This window comes from Microcaecilia unicolor, chromosome 1 (assembly GCF_901765095.1).
Source record: "Microcaecilia unicolor chromosome 1, aMicUni1.1, whole genome shotgun sequence".
Taxonomy (NCBI): domain Eukaryota; kingdom Metazoa; phylum Chordata; class Amphibia; order Gymnophiona; family Siphonopidae; genus Microcaecilia; species Microcaecilia unicolor.
The window spans coordinates 393,374,782-393,399,100 of NC_044031.1; positions in this window are offsets into that span (position 1 = coordinate 393,374,782).

The window sequence follows — 24,319 nt, forward strand, 5'->3', positions numbered from 1 at the left end:
AATTTGTGAAGTCCACTGCAGTGCCCCCTAGGGTGCCCGGTTGGTGTCTTGGCATGTCAGGGGGACCACTACTACAGGACACGCTGAGGAATCCCATGATAGTTTTCCACTTAGCACATGCTAATCCCACACCAGCAAATATATTTTTTTATTTTCCAGCACTGGACGGAGGCATGTCTGGGGGTGGAAAGTAGGCATGACTGGACTCAGTGGCGTAGCAAGGGCGGGGCGGTGGGGGCGGTCCGCCCCGGGTGTCATCGGGTGGGGGGGTGCTCCGCTCCTGCTGCTCCGCCTTAAAAAATTTTTTTTCAAAGCGCTGGAGAGTGGCAGGCAGCGCGCCTCGCGTCTGCCCTGCAAGTAAAGAAGATCTCGTCAACGTTGTCGTCCTTCCCACACTGAGTCCCGCCCGCAGTAATAGGAAGTTGCCTCAGAGGGGGGCGGGACTCAATGTGGGAAGGGCGACGACGTCAGCGAGATCTTCTTTACTAGCAGGGCAGACACGAGGCGCGCTGCCTGCCACTCTCCGGCGCTTCGTAAAAAAAATGTTAAAGGCAGGACAAGGTAGGAGCAGCAGGAGAACGGATATCGGGGGGGGGGGGACTCAGAGGGGAGAAGGGGATTGGGGAGGGGTGGGGGACCTCAGAGGGGTGCTTAAAGGGGATTAGGGAGGATGGGGGAGCTCAGAGAGGGGAGAAGGGGTTTGGGGAAGGGGAGGGGTGCTTAAAGGGGATTAGGGAGGGTGGGGGAGCTCAGATGGGTGCTCAGAGAGGGGAGAAGGGGATTGGGGAGGGTAGGGGTGCTCAGAGGGGGGAGGGGAGTGCTCAGATGGGTGAAGGGGTCTGAAGCTGGAACTGGGGTCTGACATGTGGGCAGGAGGCAAAATGGGTCCATGCCTGGGGCAGGTGGGAGAATGGGTCTGGGGCTGAAAGGGGGGGATGCAAGGCATGTGGTGGATGAAGGGGACTGGAACTGGGGGCTGAAAAGAGGGGGCAGAGAGAGGGGGCAGATCCTGGATGGAAGGGGGGCACGTGAGGGAGGGCAGACCCTGGACGGATGGGAGAGGGAGGGCAGACGGATTGAAGGGGCAGAGAGAAAGGGCAGATGGTGGGTGGAAGGGGAGAGAGAAAGAGGGCAGACTGGGGCAAATGGTGGATGGAAGAGGCAGAGATAGAGGGCAGATGTTGATGGAAGGGGGAGAGAGAGATGGTAGACTGGGGCAGATGGTGCATGGAAGGGGCAGAAGTGGATGGAAGGGAGAGAGGGCAGACAGTGGATGGAAGGGGCAGAGAGAGAGAGGGCAGACACTGGATGGCAGAGAGCGAGCGAAGACAGACGCTGGATAGAAGGAAGACAGTGAAAAGATGAGGAAAGCAGAAACCAGAGACAACTGTAAATATATATTTTTATTTTTTTGCTTTAGGATAAAGTAGTATTGTAGCTGTGTTAATAAATGTTTATAATAGAACATGTAAATAAGGTAATCTTTTTATTGGACTAATTTTAATACATTTTACTTTCTGAGAACAAAACCCCCTTCCTCAGGTCAGGATAGGACACTGTAACAGTACTATACTGAATTGACCTGAGGAAGGAGGTTTTGGCCTCTGAAAGCTAAATGTATTAGTCCAATAAAATGATATTATTTGTTTTATTTCTATTTGTTAGTTTGTAAAGTGGTGATTGGTATTTGTTAGTTTTTTCAAATTTACATCTGCTGTCTTTATATTTTGCACAGTACTAGAGGACATTTTCTGTTTCTGTGGGGTTGCATTGTATGCAGAGTGTGGCATTGGGGGTTCAGTTTAATTTTTGTCTAAATAGAAAGTTTATGATTACTTATTCTATAGTGGATTAGGGTATATCTATTTGTGAAAAAGTCATGGCTTTCGGTTGGCATTGACTGTGCAGGATCGACGATCTGTACTAATCTGTCTGTTTTCGTTTTACAGTAGGTGAATTGATGTTCTAGTGCTCACTGTAGTGTTTAAGATGCTTTTCTTTTCCTTGTGTGACTCGTACAAATTACTGCTTATGGTATGGTAGAATTGCTCTATAGGTCCTGAGTGTTTTGTATTCTCGGTATGCCTAGTACTGGATTTCGGGGGGGGGGGGGGGGTGGGTGTTAAAAAATGACCGGCCCCGGGTGTCAACTACCCTAGCTACGCCACTGACTGGACTATTCAGGTAGCATGAGCATTTCACCATGCCCTATCTGATTAGCGCAGGAGCCCTTAATGTCTCCGAAATAGGTGGTGGTAAGGTCTCGTGATGGTAACAGCCATGCAGTAATGGGGAAATTAGCATGTGGAAATTTAAAAAAAGAAACAAAAAAAGGCCATTTTAGAGCCATGCTAAAAACTGGCCACCACACATGGGAAACCCACACTGTATTCACAGTGCCGGCCAGTTTTTTTAGCATGGCTTAGTAAAAGGACCCCAAAGAGCTATGTAATCCCCTCCTTGTGTAGTTTTCTTCCCATCTCTTCTTACTTCCCCTTTCATCATTTTGTGTCTATCCACGGTTTATTTGTATTTTGCTCACACCTTTTCAGTAGTAGCTCAGGATGAGTTATATTCAGGTACACTGCCCAAGATCACAAGGGAGCAGCAGTGGGATTTGAAGCTGCCACCTCTGGACATCAAGCCTGATGCTCTAACCACTAGGCTACTCCTCCATTCAGTTTGTCCAGTGTGGTACTGCCTCCTCTCCATATCTCTCTATATAGATAGAGCTGATACAGAGATATATAGCTATAGAAATACTTGCTTTTAACCTTGATTATGTAAACCACTTAGCTGTTCATTTATATAGGCAGCACGAGAAAACAAGCTGTTATAGGTATAAATGAACTTAAAACAAAAACAACTAACCAACCAAACAAAAACATGCTAGCGTAAACCTGATTGGAAGTAGCCCAAAGGTTCCCCAAGGTCTGAGGAACTGCAAGGAGAGGTGGATTCAGATAATTGTCTCTGTATAATACTGGAGATTGAGCACTTGAGGCTGAAGATTAGTAAAGTTATTTAATTGCAGACCAGGCTTACACTTTCCAGTGAATATTAATACACCTGATTATTTGGACAGATGTTCATGTTTGTGCTACACAGGTATTGCCTTTGTGCTATCTCAGCATCTATTATACCAAGCCACAGAGGAAGTTCAGCTATTCAAGGACCTTCTTAACAAATACCGTAAAAGAAAAAAAAACTGTATTAAAGAAATCCGAACTGAAAAGAGACTAACAATAAAAATTTGCTGAGCACAAGTCCTGGATATGACGAGGACTCAGACAATGAAACGGCAAGGTAGGATCAGTCCACCAGGGGGCACTTCAGCCTCACTTTATGCCATCCCCTCCCCCTCCCACCTCTTTTCTGCTCTCCAGTCAGTTTTTCGGTCTTTGAGATCCTGTCATTCTCTATATAAACAGAATACGTTCAAGTGTTTAGGATATAAATGACTAGCATGCAGGCTTGCCTTCGAAAGAATGTAAACACTGCACTGTGGTCAGAGCAAACTCTCAGACTGACTTTCTAATATATTGCAGGCCCCAACGGACCTCACAAAAATGGCACGTTAACTGTAACATTGATCCTTCATCTGCTAGGCGCTTGGAAATGTATCTGTGTGTCTACATAGCTATATTTAATTAGAAAATATGCAATTAGAACACACCCACACAGGCCTCAATAAAAAAATATCTTGCCAAGCAATCATAACATTGTTTTGTACTTCGATGACCTCACATCAAATGCACAGAAAATCTGCTCCAAGAAATTAGATGCTAATACCTGCTTTAAAAAATTACCATATCTTCGTGTGTAACCGACCAGTTTCATGGACTGATTTATAGGAAACATCTGGGGGGAGAGCTACAACGAATCACTCCCTTTTTCCTCCAGAAGCTGGAGTTTAAATTAAACCCTTCCTACCTGCAACAGTAGGAACTGAAACTAAAAACACAGCAGAGTCTCCAAAGAAGCACACATTGCTAATTTAGCCCAAAATAAGAGCCCCAAATAAGATTCAGAAGAAGTCTCTTAGGGACGAGGGGGTCGATAGTGCTCGGCAATGTTTTGCATAATAATACGCTTATGGGAAAATGCTATTGAAAGCTGGGGCCCTTGGGTTTCATTGTGAGAGACAACGCTAGAGGGCGTATGGACGATTCATCAGGCTGTGGACTCAGTAATGAATGCAACAGTAGATTTGAGCATACCTGCTTTAGGATTTAGTGCTCAGGAAAGGGGTATCTTGTTACCTGCATTTGCTCGCTGTTAATTCGCAAATTGCAGTGTCTGTTTTGTGAATATTGCTGGATGATACTGTGCTCTGGGAAAGATCTATCTGCACATTGTCAAATATTCTAAAACTAGTAAAGAAGGCCCGTTTCTGACACAAATGAAACGGGCGCTAGCAAGGTTTTCCTCGGCGTGTGTATGTTTGGGAGAGTGTATGTGAGAGTGAGTGTTTGAGAGTCAGAGTGAAAGTGTGAGTCCAATCCATGCTCCTCTGTCACCTGGCCCCTCCATTCATCCCTATCCAGCAATTCCGCTGTCTCCCTGAGGCCTGCCCTGCAATCCATATGCATCCATGGCGATCTGTCCCCTCCATTCATCCCTATCCAGCAATTCCCCTCTCCCTGAGTCCTGCCCTTCCAATCCATGCCCATCCATGCTCCTTTGTCACCTGGCCCCTCCATTTTTCCCTATCCAGCATTTCCCCACTCTGCCTGAGGCCTGCCCTGCAATCCATATCCATCCATGGCCATCTGTCCCCTCCATTCATCCGTATCCAGCAATTCCCCTCTCCCTGAGTCCTGCCCTTCCAATCCATGCCCATCCATGCTCCTTTGTCACCTGGCCCCTCCATTTTTCCCTATCCAGCATTTCCCCTCTCTGCCTGAGGCCTGCTCTGCAATCCATATCCATCCATGGCCATCTGTCCCCTCCATTCATCCGTATCCAGCAATTCCCCTCTCCCTGAGTCCTGCCCTTCCAATCCATGCCCATCCATGCTCCTTTGTCACCTGGCCCCTCCATTTTTCCCTATCCAGCATTTCCCCTCTCTGCCTGAGGCCTGCCCTGCAATCCATATCCATCCATGGCCATCTGTCCCCTCCATTCATCCCTATCCAGCAATTCCCCTCTCCCTGAGTCCTGCCCTTCCAATCCATGCTCCTCTGTCACCTGGCCCCTCCATTCATCCCTATCCAGCAATTCCCCTCTCTGCCTGAGGCCTGCCCTGCAATCCATATGCATCCATGCCCATCTGTGCCCTCCATTCATCCCTATCCAGCAATTCCCCTCTCCCTGAGTCCTGCCCTTCCAATCCATGCCCATCCATGCTCCTTTGTCACCTGGCCCCTCCATTTTTCCCTATCCAGCATTTCCCCTCTCTGCCTGAGGCCTGCCCTGCAATCCATATCCATCCATGCCCATCTGTCCCCTCCATTCATCCCTATCCAGCAATTCCCCTCTCCATGAGTCCTGCCCTTCCAATCCATGCCCATCCATCACCTGGCCCCTCCATTTTCCCTATCCAGCAATTGCCCTCTCTCCCTAGGCCTGCCCTGCAATCCATATCCATCCATGCCCCTCCATTTTCCCTATCCAGCAATTGCCCTCTCTCCCTAGGCCTGTCCTGCAATCCATATCCATCCATGCCCATCTGTCCCCTCTATTCATCCCTATCCAGCAATTTCCCTCTCTCCCTGAGTCCTGCCCTCCCAATCCATGCCCATCCAAGCTCCTCTGTCCCCTGCCCCCTCCATTCATCCCTTTCCAGCAATTGCCCTCTCTCCCTGAGCCCTGCCCTCCCAATCCATGCCCATCCATGCTCCTCTGTCCCCTGCCGCCTCCATTCATCCTTTTCCAGCAAGTCCCCTGTCTCCCTTCCATGACCCCCCCTTGCATCCATGCTCCTCTCTCTCCCATGTCCCAGCCTGGCCCGCCCTCTTCTCCCCCCCCCCTTCGCATCCATGCTGTCGTTTCTCCCCTGCCCTCCCGCTCCCATTGTTGTACTTTAGTGGCCACCCTCTTCTCTCCCCCAAACATGGGTTTTTTTTTTTCTTGTTTTTAAATTTACCTCCGTGGCGGTTCCGGTAGCGAAGCGTCAGGGAAGGAGGCGGTGCTCCCAACGTCTAGGTTTCCCTTCGCTGTGTTCCGCCTTCTTTTGACGTCATCCTTGACGTCAGAAGAAGGCGGAATACAACGAAGGGAAGGCTAGACGTCGAGAGCGCCGCCTCCTTCCCTGACACTTCGCTGCCGAGCGTTGCGATTGGTTGAGTGTCATTGCTCCGCCCTCGACGTCATCACGTTTGACGCGTGGGCGGGGCAGACACAATGCGATCTCACCCCCTTCACTTAGAATGTTGGCTAACTAACAGAGGCTTCATTAGAACGTTGGAGGTGCGTTTTATATAGAGAGATGTGAGGATGTGGCAATTTGCTGCAATCAAGCATCACCATACAGACCTGGACACAAGAACAGATATAGTTATAATCGACATTTATTTACTGCCTTTCTGAAAGAATTCACTCAAGGCGGTGTATGTGATGCCCAGTTTAAATGAGTAAGATCATAAATTTCTGAAATCCAGTAAATATATTTACACATAGAACTTTTTATCACACTAATTCAACGATCTTCCAGAGTCATGTGTCTTTATAACTTATATCTTCTTCAAACCATCTCCCACTGGTTTCCCCAGAATCTAAGTGATGTTAATCACTACAACTTCAACTGCAGTGATATAATTAACATCCAAATCTTCATTGGTTCTTTAACACCTAACCTCCTTTAATATTTATGAAAACTTTTTCACTTATCTCATTTCTTCTTATTCTATTGTCGGACCCAGGGGGAAAGATGTCCGACATGCACGTTTTGCCCAAACCTGGGCTGTCTAAAGGACCTTCCCCTGCAAACATAGACCCATTGGTTAAATTAATTCCCCACACTTCGGCTCTAAACCTCCGCTAAGGAAAAAACAGTTTTGAAAAAGAATAAATTCTTATAACTCACCCTGTCTATTCATTAGCGTCAGCTCAGCAAAAGTAACTTAGTAGCCAAGATGGCGCTAGCGTTTTTTCGACCACATTAAATAACAGCTGATTGATGACTCATCCAGCCCCGCCCCTAGGGCGTTCCACCGACAGCAAGGATCTCCTAAAATGCTGTCGGTGGTAGGAAGGAACAACTTAAATTAAAGTAGCCAACCCTTAGGCGCTACTGTTTGTAAGGAAAAAATATTATATTGCTCTCTAAAATTCAAAAGTCTCTTTAATGACCCACCCTCCTCCCGATTATCTATACATTCCACAATTCGCCATTTAATATCATCCCATTTATGTTGTTTCTGCATCCAATGATTCACAAGAGGGGCTTGAAGGTTTTGAGTTAGAATCCTAGATTTATGCTCATTCAATCTTATTTTAATTGGACGAGGGCTCCTACCAATATATATTAAGCCACAAGGACATATAATTGCATATATAACATTCCTACTATCACAGGTAGTTTCAGAAAGACTTCTCAGAACTCTCCCTCTCCCTGGTACAATCCAAGTTTCTCCTACAATGGCAAGTGGACACACTGTGTAAGGCTGGTGAGACCCCATTTAAAACATTCTGTACAATTCTGGAGACCTCACCTTCAAAAAGACATAAACAGGATGGAGTTGGTCCTGAAGGTGGCTACTAAAATGGTCAGTGGGCTTTGTCATAAAGCATATGGGGACAGACTTAATGATCTCAATATGTATTCTTTGGAAGAAAGACAGTTGAAGGGAGACATGATAGAGACATTTAAATATTTATGCGGCATAAATGCACAGAAGGCGGTCTCTTTCAATTGAAAAGAAGCTCTGGAACAAGGGGGCATAGGATGAAGGTGAATGGGGACAGACTCTGAAGTAACCTGAGGAAACACTTCCTCATGGAAAGGGTGGTAAATTCGTGGAACAGCCTTCTGGTGGAGGAGGTGGAGATGAAAACTGTATCTGAATTCAAGAGAGATTGGGATAAGTACAAAAGATCTCTAAGGGACTGACAGGGAGAGTAGATGGTATGGATAGGCCATATGGTCTTTAGCTGACTACATTTTTCTCTGTTTCTATCTCTAATAGTTTTGCCAGGGGCGTAGCTAGATGGCCAATTTTGAGTAGGCCAGAGCCCAAGGTGGGCAGGCATGGAATTCACTGCCCCCCCGGTCCCCCTCTGGTTTGCTCCTCTCTTCACCCCTCCCTGCCCAGAAACCCCAAATATTAAATACTTGAGCTGGCGGGGATCCCCAAACTCTGTCAGCTGAAGATTTCCTCCTCCTCCTCAAGCAGCCAGCACTCTTCCAAACAGCAGCCGGCAGCACTTGCCTCAAACTGATGCTGCTGCTGGCAGGCCGTGCATGCTCAGTGCTTTTGCATGTGTGAAAACTGAGCATGTGCAGAAGGGCCAGTTTGTGTCAGCTCAAGGCAAGTGCTGCTGGCTGACATTTGGAAGAGCGCTGGCTGCCCAAGGAGAGAAAAATTTCAGCTGACAAGGTTTGGGGATCCCCACCAGCCACAGTAAGTGTCACAATTTTAGGTGGGCCTGAGTCCAAGGTGGGTGGGCCCTGGCCCACCTGTAGCTACACCACTGTTTTTTGCAAACTGAGAGTAGATGGCATGGATGGGCAGACTGGATAAGCCATATGGTCTTTGCCTACATTTTTCTGTGTTTCTATGTATGTATTTCATTAGAATATGCACATAAATGCCAAACTTCCACCCAAGTGCTATTCTATAAATATGTGTATATTATACAGGTAGGAGTGTACTGGGATGGAGTGGGGATGGGACTCATACTTACTTATTTAGATTTTGCTTACACCTTTTCAGTAGTAGCTCAAGGTGAGTTACATTCAGGTACTCTGGATATTTCTCTGTCCCAGGAGGGCTCACAAGCTAAGTTTGTACCTGAGACAACGGAGGGTTAAGTGACTTCCCAAGATCACAAGAAGCAGCAGTGGGATTTGAACTGGCCACCTCTGGATTGCAAGACTGGTGCTCTAACCACTAGGCCACTCCTCCACATGTGTATCACTGGTCCTTAGGTGCACATACTTATGCTGGCCTGCATAAGTGCTGACACTTTGCTCATATCTCACGTATTCAGCTAGTATTCTGTATAACTTAAGGAAAAGGCTCCTACCAGGTACCAGTTATGAAAAATACCCCCTAAAAGGGGCATTTACTAATGTTTGTTAAGGAAATAATGCATAACTTTGCCACATAATATGCATTCAATGGGAAAATCATGCGTTATTTGCCCTTATTGCATGATCTTTTAGCATAGCACAGGTTAAGTAATGATAAGTACATAAGTAATGCCACACTGGGAAAAGACCAAGGGTCCATCAAACCCAGCATCCTGTCCACAACAGTGGCCAATCCAGGCTGAGGGCACCTGGCAAGCTGTGCCACTCAAGTAAATGCATGCAAAGCAATTCATTATTATGCAAACCAAATAATGGAACTTGTGCTTGATGACCTCACAAGCTGTATTGTTCATGGAAAGATAATGCCTCCTTTAAACTGGTGTTATCTTTCCTTCCCGAGAACATGGACTGCTAATGCATGGTCTTTTTGCTCCTAAGGAACTTCTTAAAGGGGCCAGTGTTGGGCACCTCTTACCCTCTAAACCTCCCCAATCAAAGCTCCATCCTGTCTCACAATATGAATCCTCCTACCCCGTCCACCCAACATAAACTATTTCAATGTCCAGTTGCTCCTGCTTCATCGGCGACCAGTTCAAAATGGTGCTGAAATTCCTTTAGTGGTAATCTTCCAGTACTACCACCAGAGGCCAAGTTACCAAATCAAAGAGCACCCTCAGAGAAATTCCAGTTATTGATAATTTATATGACAATATAAGGTTAAAATCTGATCACAATGGGCTTGATTTAGCTAAATTTGGAACTTTAATACAATTAAGAAACATTTATCACATTTGAGAAAAAAAATAATCATGCCCTTTACTGAACATTCCAAAAGCTATTTAGAAAAGCCATCATGACCTTCTGGTTTTCAGACTGTCTTCATGCTCTGATGCATATAATACATTTTCAGCCATATCACAATATGCACTAGCCTCATTATCCATTTCTGATATGCTGACATGCTTTCCTAATGTCACCAGTGTAAAGGACTGTTAAAGGTTAATAGCATTACTCACCTGGGCAAGCGTCATTGGATTCCCATTGCTGGAACAGGGTTGCAGGTTACGATGGCACCCCAGGTTTGTAGAGAAGTCTGATTGCATTTCTGGGGCTGCTTGGGAGGTAGTGCTGACAGGCTGAGAAAACCAGTGCTGAGGCTTCCCCTTGGCCACCATGAACTCAGAAGTAATTTGCGCAGTCAGGGGAGGGGTGGCCGATATGGGACTGTGCAGGTTTCGGGGCAGTGGTGGCCGAGGCTGGCAGGAGCTGGGGAGAAGCTCAGGAAAGCTCCAGTGAAGATTCAAAGAGGAATCTGACGGCCCATAAGTTTTCTTCATGCGTGTGTGCGTGAGGGGCAGTGCATGCACCCGAACCAAGGGCTACTCATATTGCTGGCTCATTAAATACAGAGCTGTGCAGAGGGGAAGCAATGCTGAGAATGGAGCAGGGAGAAAAAAAAAAGAGTAGAGACCCTAACAAGGTAAAAAAAAAAGGTGACTTTTAAGTAGCTGGCCAGGAGTGAGTAGGGAGACTCTTGACAGATTGTGTCAACTCAAGCTCGGTGTGGGAGCCTGAAGGGTCTAAAATGTTCTGTTGCTGGCAGTTGGGAGGGAGTTGCAAAGTTGTAAGGATGCGTGTGTCATGTGTGGGTGAGCTGTCAGAGAACTCGTGAGAAAACTCAGGGAAAGAGGAATAGAAATAGTTTTGAGTGGGAAAGGGAAATGATGTAAGGTGTTCCTGAGCTGTGGGAGTTTCAAAGTTTTGAGTTGTGTAAAATGTGATGTGGAGTAAATGTTAAGCTTTAGAAACTGGGAGCCATCGCAGGCTGAGGAGGCTCCAGGACAGGTTGTGTGTGTGATGTCTTAAAGAAGATGACTAAATTGAAGTGTCAAATGGAAAATAGCTCAGCAAGGAACATTTGGACGGAGTGAAAGAGCTGATGAGAGAGACATGTGCTGGAGAAGAGAGGTGGGAATAAGAGAGTCTCTCATAGCCCAGTTCCCAGTTACCTTGTGATATTATTGTGTCCAGAAGGGGGAGACAAAGTGACTGAGTTATATGTGAGTGACTGAGAGAACTTTGTTTAAATTTTATTTTGAGGTATACTTAGTGACACCAAGTATGTATTATTTAATGTGAGCATACCTGTTAAACAAAATTGGTTTGTATGCATAGGAACCAGCTGTGTGGGTGCTTTGGGTGCTTGAGCACCCCCAATATTGAGCAAACTCCTTGACTGTGTCTAGTGATTGGGATAACTTCCATTGGGTTTAGCACTCCCACTTATTTTGAAAAGTAGGCTCCTATGTTTGCATGTGCACATAGAGGACCACTCATCTAGGTGGATAGGGATTTCTTGATTGATTTGGTTGAGCCAGGTAAGTAAGGAGAAGAAGAACTAGTTGTGAGAGAGCCTGACACTGCTAGAGTTCATTGAGGACTGAAGAGCCAGCCAACGATACAAGAACGTTCTGGGAAGAGACAAAAACAGCTAAGTGACTGAGATTCTTGAGAGTGTGCACACAAAAAGAAGAACTTAAAGCAGGAGATAAATGAGAGATGGGTAGAGCGTCAGAGAGTAAAGAGAAACTTAGCTGATGTGGAATCCTCAGGGATGTCCGTGGCGTTGACACCTGAAAGGAAAAAAAGAAATTTAAAGTGTTGAGTGCTTAACTGAGTTAGTTTATGAAGTAGATTTTAAGATGGAAATGCTTTGCGATAATACTTACCTGAGTATATATCTTTCATATTGAATCCAAGTTGGCAGAAATGATGCAGTCTTTTTGAAGTAACACTTTAATTGTAGTGTGACATTTTATCAATATTATTGTACAAGCTGGTAGCAACTCATTTATATAGCTAATCAATTACATATTTAGCAACTTCTATAAAATTTATTAAATACAAATATTTAGTGCTACATTCACTGGTCTGGTGCGAGTTAATCATGACATATCATAACAATTTTCTAAAAGTGCAATACCTTTCTCCACCACTAGGGCATTTACTAGCAGTAGCAAATCCAAAATGGCTGCCATGACCGCCCATGGCAACCTTGTGGCAGACATTTTGGATTCACCCTCGCTAGACCACCAGGGACCTTAGGTAGGCCCAAGGGGGCCTTTTCCTGTGTTGGAGGTGAGGTTGGTTTGGGTTGGGATAGGGTAAGGACGTGCAGGAGTGGGTGGGGATTGGGATTTTCACTCTTAAATGGTTGGTTAGGAGGGTGGCTTATGGTCCATTGTGGGAGGGCAAGAAGGAAAACTGCAATATATTTTTTTAATGCGTGTCATGACCGATATTCAACCGATATAACTGTCTTATGTGGGCCCCGGCTGAATATCAGCCAGGACCCCCATAAGCTTTGCTGGCCAGCCCCACTGAACTTAGCACCAGATATTCAGTGCTGGGACCCACACATGGCCCGGCATTGAATATCTGGGGCTAATTTAGTCAGCCACAGTCAGTGTTTACAAAATCGCTGACTTCCACTGGCTGAATATCAGGGGGAAAGTGTTTTAATATGGGATTTTTATGGCATGCTAAGTCCATATTTAATGCATCAGTAAAATAAGGCTTTTGCATGTTTTTATTTGCCGTTCATGTGCTAATGTTGTCATTGTCACATGGAGTGGAGAAGTAGCCTAGTGGTTAGTGCAGTGGACTTTGATCCTGAGGAACTGAGTTCAATTCCCACTGCAGCTCCTTGTGACTCTGGGCAAGTCACAACCCTCCATTGCCACTGGTACAAAATAAGTACCTGAATATATGTAAACCACTTTGAATGTAGTTGCAAAATCTCAGAAAGGTGGTATATCAAGTCCCATTTCCCTTAATTTCTCCCCCCTTAACATGTGGCAACTGCAGATAATTAACATAGAAGTACTTACTGTGCCCTATTTAGGGGGTGCAAAGTATACTCGTGTCCCAATTATATTGAGTGTCATCAGCTTGATATATATAAAAAAAATTTCAAGCAGACCTTGATGTTTGTATATGTAGTATCTTTGTGCTGAGATGAATCTGAGCATTTGAGATTATCTTCACCATCCTCTGGTACAGGAGTGAGGTTTATTCTTGTTAGCGGATGTACAAAACTCACTCATTTGGAGGCGTTTCCTGGAGATACACAAATTGGATAGTATAGAAAGTTTTAATAAACAATAAATGAAATATTCTCAGCCTTCAACAGTCCATGACCTGAAATGCACAAAGTAGAAAAGACACATTACAAATGCACACAGATCATATCACACCATAACCCCTATTAGACTGCCAAATGCAATCAAAATAACTTTACAGGCACCTACCAGGACTTGGCTGAAGGGTTGATGAGCAATATAATTTCTCTAGGACGCTGCAGCAGTTCCTGAAGTTTCCACCTCCTTCTCTGCATTCTGTGAATTCCGTACCTCAGCCTCCACCAGGTCTTCTTCAGCCAGGCCAAGCAGATGATGATAGATGCACATGTTTTCAATCATGCAGAAAATCACAAACAGTTTGAAAACTCTGACAGGATGCAGGAAGAGAAAGTCTCTGGTGTGGTCTACACAATAAAACGGTGTATCCAGGAGGCTGATGCTGTGCTCATCTACTATCTTAGAGGGCCAACAGGCTTCAACAGAGCACATTTCAGAGATTCCTTCTGCGTACAGAAATGAAGTTGATAACAATGGCAAGGGAGTTTTCATTTTCACCTACAAACTCAAAATGTTAAGGTCATTTGCAAGGCTCACCTCACACTTCGATAACAGTACTGCACCCAAAGACTTATCTGCTACCACACCTAGCCGTAAACTCTGTTCTGAGGATGCCATTCACACATGTGGTCATAGAGGAACTTCATAACTGGATCCAGGAAACAATGATTAGTAGTAGTAGAGAATGCTAAAGTTCATGTTTCTGGTAGATGACATCCTGCACACTTGAGTCCATATGAGTGCAGTTAACAGTTCACTATTCAAGGTTTTATTGATTCCAGGGATATCGTTAGTGCTAAGCACATGGCGCCTGTGCCCTAAATCTCTTGAACACTGCTGCAAAGCACTCGGTGGTGGTTCTGGAAGGAGGAACCATTATCAAAATGCACTGGTGGCCGTGAATGTTCTAGAAGCTTGCACAGTTAGCACGGATGCTGCAGCAGGGACACTGCCATGAGGGAAAGTGCCAGTGGGGATCCCCAGGCCCTGTTGACTGAAGACCAGGGAGCACTGACTCTGCAACGCTTTCTGGGATTGTCAGACCCTGGTGGCTGGAGACTGGAGAGCTTCTCTCCCACTGCTGACTGCACTGTGTGCTATGCAGTCAGCAAAACTAAGAAGGAGAGGGATGATGGGTGTGAGTGGTTGGGAAGAGAACACAAGGGTCAGTGATTTGAGTGGATGTGGGGGAGTGACATTGGAGGAATGAGATTGAGTTAGTGCACACACTAATTTTTTAAAGGTGTACTAGCACATTACTAAGTGCACATTCTTGAATATTCCCTGCTGTGGTTGAGAGCTGCAGACACCCTTGAGCCAAGGGTGCCTCCTGCCACCAACTCCGAATTCACTCTCTCCTTTGAAAATTGCTACCTATGTCTACTGCCACCAGTGAACTCAACTCCTCTGTGAACTGAGCTACCGTTGAAGTGCTGCTGACTTCCAGACAAAGAGATACAGAAGGCTACAGGAGATAGGAGAAGGGACAATGGATAGTGCCTTTTCTTTTTGTCTGGTTGAGGTCTGAGGTGCTATATTAAGGCCTCTGAAGTCCTCGTGTTGTTTTTGTGGCCACAGGAAGTGTTGTGTTGGGGCTGCCAAGTTCCCAGTTGTTGTCCTTGTAGGGTGGTGGGAGACTTCTGCCTCTTAAGTGGTTAATGAAAGTCAGTCCCTTTGTTCACTATGGGACTCATTTTTGAAAGAGAAAAAATGAGAAAAGTGTCATAAAGCAGCATTTGGATCAGGGGCGTAGTCAGACCTCGGCGGGAGGGGGGGTCCAGAGCCTGAGTTGGTGGGGGTGCACAGTTTAACCCACCTCCGCCTGCCGCTGCCCCCTCGCTCGCCCGCCGCCGCACTCTCCCCGCTGCCGCCTCTCCCCACCACCACCAGGTACCTTTATTGGCGGGAATTCCCAACCCCCATCAGCTGAAGTCTTCTTCAGTGCCAGTCAACTCTGGCGCCTTCGCTGATGATCTGTTTCTGACTCCTGATGTCCTGCACGGAGCTACATACAGGACATGCATGCAGGACTTCAGGAGTCAGAAACAGATCATCAGCGAAGGCGCCGGAGTCAACCGGTGCTGAAGAAGACTTCGGCTGGCGGGGGTAGGGGACCCAAGCCAGCAAAAGTACCTGGCGGCGGCGACGTGGAAGGGTCGTCGGCGGCGGGGGGGTCAAAAGTAGAGGGGGCCAGGGCTTAATCTGTGGGAGCCTATGCCCCCATGGCCCTACCTAGCTACGCCCCTTATTTGGATGAATTTCTTCTCAAAACGTCCAAATCGGTATTTTTGAAACCTATTATGCAATTCGTCTGCACTGCATCCAAATCATAAAGGGGCATCTCGAAGGCATTTCAGGGTGGGCTTATGGCATTCCTAACACTTGGACGTTTTATAGCCATAATGGAACAAAACAAAAACGTCTAGGGCTGAAACGTCAACGTTTTGGTCTAGAATGAATAAGGTACAAAAAGGTGTTCTAAATGATCAGAAGTCCATTGGAGGGAATCAGAGATGGCCCCCTTACTCCCCCAGTGGTCACTGACCCCCTCCCACCCCCAAAAGATATTAAAAATATTTCTTACCAGCCTCTATGACAGCTTCAGATGTTATAGCCAGGTCTATAGCAGCAAGCAGGTCCCTGGGGTAGTGTAGTGGTTAGTGGAGTACACTATAGAGAGGAGGACTCAGACCCATATTCCACTCTACCTATTGCACTTGTGGTGGAAAGTGTGAGCCCTCCCACACTCCTCCAACACCTACTGACCCCTTCACCCATAAGGGCTATTGTAGTGGTATACAGTTGGGTACAGTACGTTTTTGGTGGGTTTTGGAGGGCTCAGCATACAGTACAAGGAGGTAACGGTGAGATGTGTACCTGGGAGCTTTTATGTGTAATCCACTGCAGTGCCCTCTAGGGTGCTCCACTGTTCTCCTGGGATGTCTATGTGGCCAGTGTACTAAGAATGCTGGCTCCCAATGGCTTGATTTTCTACATTTTTCACTTGGGGTTTTTTTTTAATGGCTCGAAAGGGTAAATGCATAGAATGTGAAAACATCTTGTATGTAGCCATTTTTGAAAAAAAAGATAGACGTTTTTATGTTTCAAAAGTGGCTATATTTCCTACTCGGATTTGGGATGTTAGCGCAAAATGTCCAAACTCCGACTTAGACATCATATCGAACATTGCTGATCTTTGTATTATTGTGATTTTCAGAGACTTTTACCTATTGCTGTGAGAAGGACAGGGGGAGGAGCGATCAATAATGCTCTTCTGCTGGGTGGGGGAATTACAAGTGTTTATAACAATCCATCTTGGTTTATTTTTCCAGTTGGTGATGCACAGATGTTTTCTGGACCTTTTATAGTAATAGCAGTATTGATTTTCCATAGGTATAGTTGTTTTTGTTTGAGTTTTGGTGGCTAGCGCTGCTTTAGAATGCCAGTTCATGTGACAGATTCTAAATGTCTTTTGTGCAGGGTTTCATATATCTTAATGGGACTGGTTTAATAAAATGTGGTATAGGGTTTTCAAAATGTTTTCTTGTAATGTCTTTACAGCCGATTTAAATTTCGCAGCAGTACTGGGTAAACTCAACTTGGTTAATTTGCATTTAACTTTGTATTTCTGGCAAATTATAATCTTTGTCTTTTTCCAGAGTCTCCTGTCAAGCCCTTGATTTACAATAGGTCTCTGGCAGGTTCAGGTTCTCTTGCAGACGATGTGCAGTAGGGAATAAAATGTACTATGATGCCTAATGTACTTCTACAGGATCTTGCTTGAAGGAAGAAGGAAATTGCGATTTTTTACAATTAGTAACAGAGTAACAGATGGCAGAAAAAGATCAGCGGGGTCCATCTAGTTTGCCCAGCAGGGTGGCTAGAGTCATATCTGCCACTTTGTGCAGAACATACAGGTTACTTCCTCCATGCCTTTGTTTAAAAAAATGTATCACATTTTAAGGGGATGGGGAAGGGAGGTGGATCTGTGGGCCCATGTCCCAGATTTTTTTTTAAGTACCTAGCAATGCCTCTGATAGATATTGCTCCTCCTTCCTCTCCTGCTGAATACAAAAGCACTGGAAGTAGAAGAAGGAAAGTTTAAATGCTCAGGATGGGAGAGAGGAAAAGAGAAGGAAACAGAATTGAGGGAAGCTGGATGGGAGCAGGGAAGAGAAAAGGGGAGATACTTGAAAGAGAAGGGGGGATGTTAGGGAGATGAGGATTTGGAATAAAAGACGGGACAGGTGCTGGGGAAGGGGGAGTCAGGGCTGCCAACTTCTGACTAATAATCTATGGAATAAAGTCTCAGTATTTTTTATATTTGCCACATTAGAATATTGGGTGGGTCAGACAGAGACTGCCTTCCCCTGCTTTGCACCCTGTGAAAAGGGCATGCTTCCTCCACCTGGTCCCCTCAATGATTTGAGATGCTCTATGGTCTTTCTTGGAAAAAGCTGGGGAATGCCTGGATACCAAATGGCTGTATAGGTGAGTTGTATGTAGGACTAGATTCAGTAAATTGTGGTGAAAAATTGGCGTGGAAAAAAATAATGGATCGAGTGCTATTCTACAAAGGGTATCTACATTTTATAGAATAGGCCTAAGCACCTAATCCGCACCTAACTTATGGTGCCTGCTTTAATGCCTGCTAAAACCAGGTGTAAATGCCGGAGTCTAACTTAGGCATGGATTGGGCATCTATATATATATAAAACTCACCCTCAACGTTCTATTTGCACTGACGTCACTGAAGCCAGGTTCGTAAGTTCGAAGCTCTGAAGCCACACAAAATCACAGTCTGTGGGCCCCGCCCTCGCATCAAACGTTATGAGGTTGAGGGCGGAGCACATTCTCAGCTCCAACGTTGTACTGCACTGTAGCTCTCGCACGGAGGCTGAAGGGGGGGCCGGCGACACACGGAGACACAAAGGGACGGAGGGGAGCCTTGCTAGCGCCCGTTTCATTGCGATTTGAAACGGGCCTTCGTTACTAGTATTCTATAAAAATGCATGTAGCTCATAGGAACGCCCCTGAAATGCCCCCTAAACATGCCCCTTTTAAATTACATGTATAGGAGTTCTGTGCACAGCATTATATAATACAATGTGTGCATAAGGCCAATTAACATCGATAATTGGTTGTTAGTAGTCAATGATTGGCACTGATTGGCTCATTAATTAATTAAGTTGTGTGTGTAAATCAGCTACATAAGTACATAAGTACATAAGTATTGCCATACTGGGACAGACCAAAGGTCCATCAAGCCCAGCATTCTGTTTCCAACAGTGGCCAATCCAGGTCACAAATACCCGGCAAGATCCCCAAAAAGTACAAAACATTTTATACTGCTTATCCCAGAAATAGTGGATTTTCCCTAAGTCCATTTAATAATGGTCTATGGACTTTTCCTTTAGGGGCCGGTGTTGGCGTCGGCGCGTGTTGTACAAGCACGCCGAGGCCCCCTTTTACCGCAGCTGGTAAAAGGGAAGTCTTGACTTCTTGCAGGAAATGGCCATGTGGCAAGTAAAGCACTTGCTGCGTGTCCATTTCTGGGGGGAGCCCTTACCGCCACCCATTGAGGTGGCGGTAAGGGCTCCCGCATTAACCCGGTGTTAACTGGGCAGTATGCGTCACTGCCCGATTACTGCCGGGTACACTCTGGTGCTACAAAAATAAATTTTTGTAGTGCCAGAAATGACGGCGCGTTAGCCCGGCGGTACTTCCTGTGTAGCAAGCGGTAAGCTCACATTGGGCTTACTGCCTCTTAGTAAAAGGAGCCCTATATGTGCTAAGCACCTGGTATTTATTTTTAAAATTTGTTTGGAGGGGCGTCTTGGGTGGAGAATGTGCCTGGAAATGTTATTTAACTCAATGATGTTTAATTGATAGGAGACAGAGACAGCATGCTTGGCCAGTAGGTGGAGCTTGCCACCATACAAGATAATGTATTTTGAGTGCATCAAGATGGTGGTGGCGGCAATTAAACCTCCTTGGCAGTGGTGTACCCACAGGTGGGCCTGGGTGGGCCGGGGCCCACCCATTTAGTGCTCAGGCCCCCCCCCCCAACAGTAGCACACATTTAGCGGTAGCTGATGGGGATCTCAAGCTCGGTCAGCTGAAGTCTTCCCCTTGGTGGTAACAAAAACGCTACTCTTCACGATACTGGCACCTGCACACGCTCAGTTTTCAGTGCATGCCTGCTGCATACTGCCAAGGTGGAAAGAAGCATTTTCCCGCCAGCTGAAATATTTTTTTTTGGTGGTGATTGGGAGGGGGGAGAACACTTGGTGCCCACCCACTTCTTGCCTAGGCCCACCCAAAATTTGTTGTCTGGCTACGCCCCTGCTCCTTCGGTGTGGACGGCTTCAGCCTTGTCACATGACACTGTCTCTTGTCAATCAAACCTTCTTGATTCAGCTAGTGTTCTAACATTAGTGCTCACTAATTGAATAATGCAGACTTAACCTGGGAGCTCTTACTGCTAAGTGCTCTTGCATTCATTAAAAAAAAAAAATGACCACATGTTAATGCTGTTGTTAATGTTAGCGCATGGCCAGAAATTCAACAATTAGAAGTAAAGCTGTTTTACAGCCACACTAGAAATGGGCTTAGCATGTGGGAAAGACCTGCTTAAGGACACAGCCCATTTACTGGTGCAGTTTAGTAAAAGGCAGCGGCGTAGCAAGGGCGGGGCAGTGGGGGCGGTCCGCCCTGGGTGCACGCTGCTGGAGGGTGCAGAGAGCAGCCATGCGTCTGTCGGCTCTGCTGGTTTCGGGGCAGAGGGAGTAGGGAGCCAGTGGAGCCGACAAGCACGCGGCTGCTCTCTGCACCCTCCAGCAGCCAAGAATGCACCCGGGGGGGGGGGGGGCTTGATGCACTGGGGAGGGGGTGTCATTGCGCTGGGGGGGGGGCTTGATGCACCGGGGAGGGGGGTGTTATTGCGCCAGGGTGTGTGTGTCGTGCTGCACCCTGGAGGGACGGATGCCGCTGCACCCGGGGTGGGGGGGGGGTGCGCAGCGGTGATCCGCCCCGGGTGGCAGCCGACCTATGATCGTCACTGGTAAAAGGGCTCCTAAGTTAATCCGCTGTCATATTTTTTTTGTTGTTGTTTTTCCCCCCCTAATTATTACCTTTAATATGAGCTAACATGACAATCCTTCTTTATCCAACATTAGAAGGAAAATGCCAGCACAAACTGGGCCCTACCCATAAAACTAGAAATTCTGCTTAGCTCTCTGATTCCTGGTAAAATTAAAACCTGGAAGAGTATTCGCTTCTTCTTTACTCTCTCAAGTTGATCTGATTTGATACACTTTACCTGATCCACCCATGGCTATATCCCCTGGGTGTCACACGCAGGCAGAGGTGTCAGCAGTATCACACACTCCTTTGCAGCAGGTAAGGGTCCAGCTAATAGTGACGTAGGTGGCAGCACGTGCTCCTCAGCGGAAGGCACAGTGATGGTCTATCTAGCAGCCTCCCAAATAGCAGTTCATTGGCTCCTTGGCATCCTCTGGGCAAAGTCAATCCCGCAGGTTCTTCATCAACATGTAGATGAGGTGGCGCTTGGAACACTGATGCTGGACCTGGAGTCACAGCAGTAAGTGCTGTTGGGGAGGAGGGGAAGGAACGATATGCCAGACACATGGATAGGGAAATGCTGTGATTAATTCAACTAATCATGATTCATTTTTTTTAGACCTGGATAGAATCAAAGCCCCCAGTTTTCTGCAGTGGCTCTAAGACAAATCCTGTGGCAAGAGTTCAGAAACTCAGCTTTGGTGACAATTTGCCTGAATTTGCACAAATTTTCCATTATTTAATACAAGTATGCTTGTTTCTTTAGAGGGCCGATCGGGCTGCTGAAGGGAAGAGAGGCAGCACGTGAGCTCTTTTTGGGCCACTCTTCTCTGCCGGCCGCAATTGTCTGGTCGCTACAGGTTGAGATCAGCTGATGTTCCTCACGCCCTTGATGCTGGTTCTCGGAAAACCTGCAGTTGAACTTGGACCTCTGGATCTCTGCTTGGAGGTTCCTGGAGTGCTCCTGCTGCTGGTGCCGAAGAGGGTCAGTCAGCTTTTTAAGCCACTCCTTCCTGCCACAGCTTGCTGGCTCCATCCCCTCTCCAACCATCCTCTAATCCAGATGGGGATTCCCTGTGATGCCCCACACTCTACGAAACTAACTAGAAGCAGATTTAATACATATTTTACATATTTTGTTTTCAGTCAAGACATAGTTAAACTTGAATTTGCTGTCAGAGAACATGAATGAGGCAAATAATGTAGTTGAACTTAAAAAAAGGTTTAGATAAATTTCTGGGAGGATAACTCAATTAAGCATTATCCCCCAAATTCTATAAATGGTGCTTTAAATTGCACATACAAATTTGGACATGGGCCCAATTTGCGCATGCAATTGAATTAAATAATGAGCCGATTAGCATGATTTAATTAATTAATTATTTTTTTAAATTTTTATTTATTAAACATTTAACATAATTCCAAAGTGAACTTCGTCAAGCAATCCACCATAATTTGCAAAGAAACAAATATTCAGGGGAAATCTCTCATCTGCAAAAATATTTATAAGCTGTAGTCCAGAATATGGTGGAGACTGATACACCATTCCTAGAAAGAGGAAGAGGAAACTAACGAAGATAAATAAAAAAGGAAAATAGCGCACAAAAGATCACACAACTGCATCATTACTTTCTGTAAGTCCAAAAGGTCTCTATAGGTCATTTTTAGGAATTCAAATAGATCAAAGTTGTAAAGGATCAAAAAAATGAAACGTCGTATTATCTATCTGAAGAACACATTTACATGGGAACCTTAACTGAAATTTAGCACCCAAAGTCAAGGCTTCCTGTCTCATAGACAGAAATCTTTTCCTTCTTTCCTGTGTCAGTCTGGAAACATCCGGAAATATCTGAATCTTTTCTCCCAAAAAAAGAACTGGAACCGATTGTCTCAGATAAAGTCTTATCAAAGCATCTTTATCTTGAAAAAATACAAAGGAGACCAACAAGGTGGTCCGAAAGTGCACCTCATCTTGCGATTTCTCTAAAAGCGCTGAGACATCCAAACTATCAGAAGACACATTCGCCCCCACTTGGCCTTTCGATCTGGCTTCTCGAGCGGGGAAGCCCGTTTTCAGGATATCGAAGAACTTCTTTTAGAAATTTGTGAAATAAGTCCCTTGAGGAGCTATATTTAACAAAAGGAAAGTTTAATATTCTCAAATTCAGTGACCTAGCTCCATTTTGTAAGTTCTCCAACTTACGGTGAACCACATCAGCATTCTGCAATAATTTACATTCCACCTCTTTGACTTGAGATAAAGATGTTTCATAATTTTTCAAATTTGACTCCTGAAGGACAAGTCGAGATTGAAGAGATTCTATCATTGAGGCATTCGACCTTTTATTGGATACAAAAGTAAGACAACCCTTGTGCAGGGATTCCATTGCTGACCATAAGGACTCCAATGTTACCTTTGCTGGTCTCTCCAACGGTTGCAAGGCTGTCTCAGGGCTAGGCCGCATTTCAACCCCCACCGGTGCTCCAGGTGTTGCCTCTAGCCCGGACAAATTCTGCCCAGCTTCCGAAGGGGTAACTGAGAGGCTCTGATTTTTGGCCCTCTTGGGGTGTTGTAATAGCATGGGAAGAGCCCTCCTTAGCTCGTCTAGAGGCCCTGACATCCGATGGCTCGACAGGCATTCCTCCCAGCATGCTCTTCGCTTCTAGAACCTGCTTCTCTGGACTCCGCGGGCTAAGTGATACCTCACTTTCCTGACTGGGACTCCTCTCTGTGCCGGTCAAAGAAGCGCCCCTAGGTGTACTTGACATTGTATATGCTGTAATCGGTAACTGACGAAGAGTAGGGTCCGCAGAGGGTAAGGAGGAACCTCCTCAAATCTTTCCCTTCCTCTTTGGCATTGTTAACTAAGGAAATAATACTTTAATGAAAAAAAATCTCCAGAGCTCAGCATAGCACGTCTGGTCTCTGCGCCATCTTGGCAGCCCCCCCTGATTAGCGTGATAATTGGGCCCTAACAATCAATTTTCAGTGCTCATTGGCATTAATTTAAATTTATGCACATATTCACATGCCTGGATCCATGTGTAAATTTTACATGTGACTCCAAAAAGATGGCACAGCCATGGGTGGGTCGTGAGTGGGTTGGAGTATTCCCGCAATTCACATGCGCTCTTATAGAAAAAGGGGGGGGGGGGGTCTGCAGCTAATTTAGGAGCAAGGATTTACACCAGCATTCAGTTGGTATAAATCCTCATGCCTAAAAGTAGTCATGGATCCCGGCACTAAGTGCTGTTCTATATACAGTACCTAACTTTCAACGCTGTTTGTAAACTAATGCTAAGCGCTATTTTTTAATGCTGATTGTTCAGCGCCATTTACAGAATTGGTTCTTATTTTCTGTAGCTGTTCTGCTACTCCGTACTTTTGGATTGCTTGTACATTTTTGTTGAGAAGGAAAGAAATACAAAAGAACTAGATAGTGTTAGGTTTCTGGCAGTAAGCAGAATGAAATGGGCTTTCCAGTCTGGGATGAAGCAGGTTCACCATGTGACCCAGACTGGTCAGTGCTTCGGACAGGAAGCTGAGCTTGCGGAACCGTTGGTCAGACCTAGCAGAGTCCATTTTATATTAGCTGCCACCTGCTTGTTGTGTTTCCTCAGGACCCAGGGAATCAGTGAGAAGGGTTGGCTTTTTGTCATTCTTGTCACAGTTGTTGCCTTGTGGGAGACAAGGGGTAGTTAATTTGTATCTCACTTGTAAATTACTGGCATGTTGTGATTGGGTGAATGGAGTGGGCAGGAGGCCCTCATAAAAATATAGCCAAACAAAGGGGAAAGTGAAACAAATCTCCTTTATTAACCAGGCACTGAGTCCTCTTTC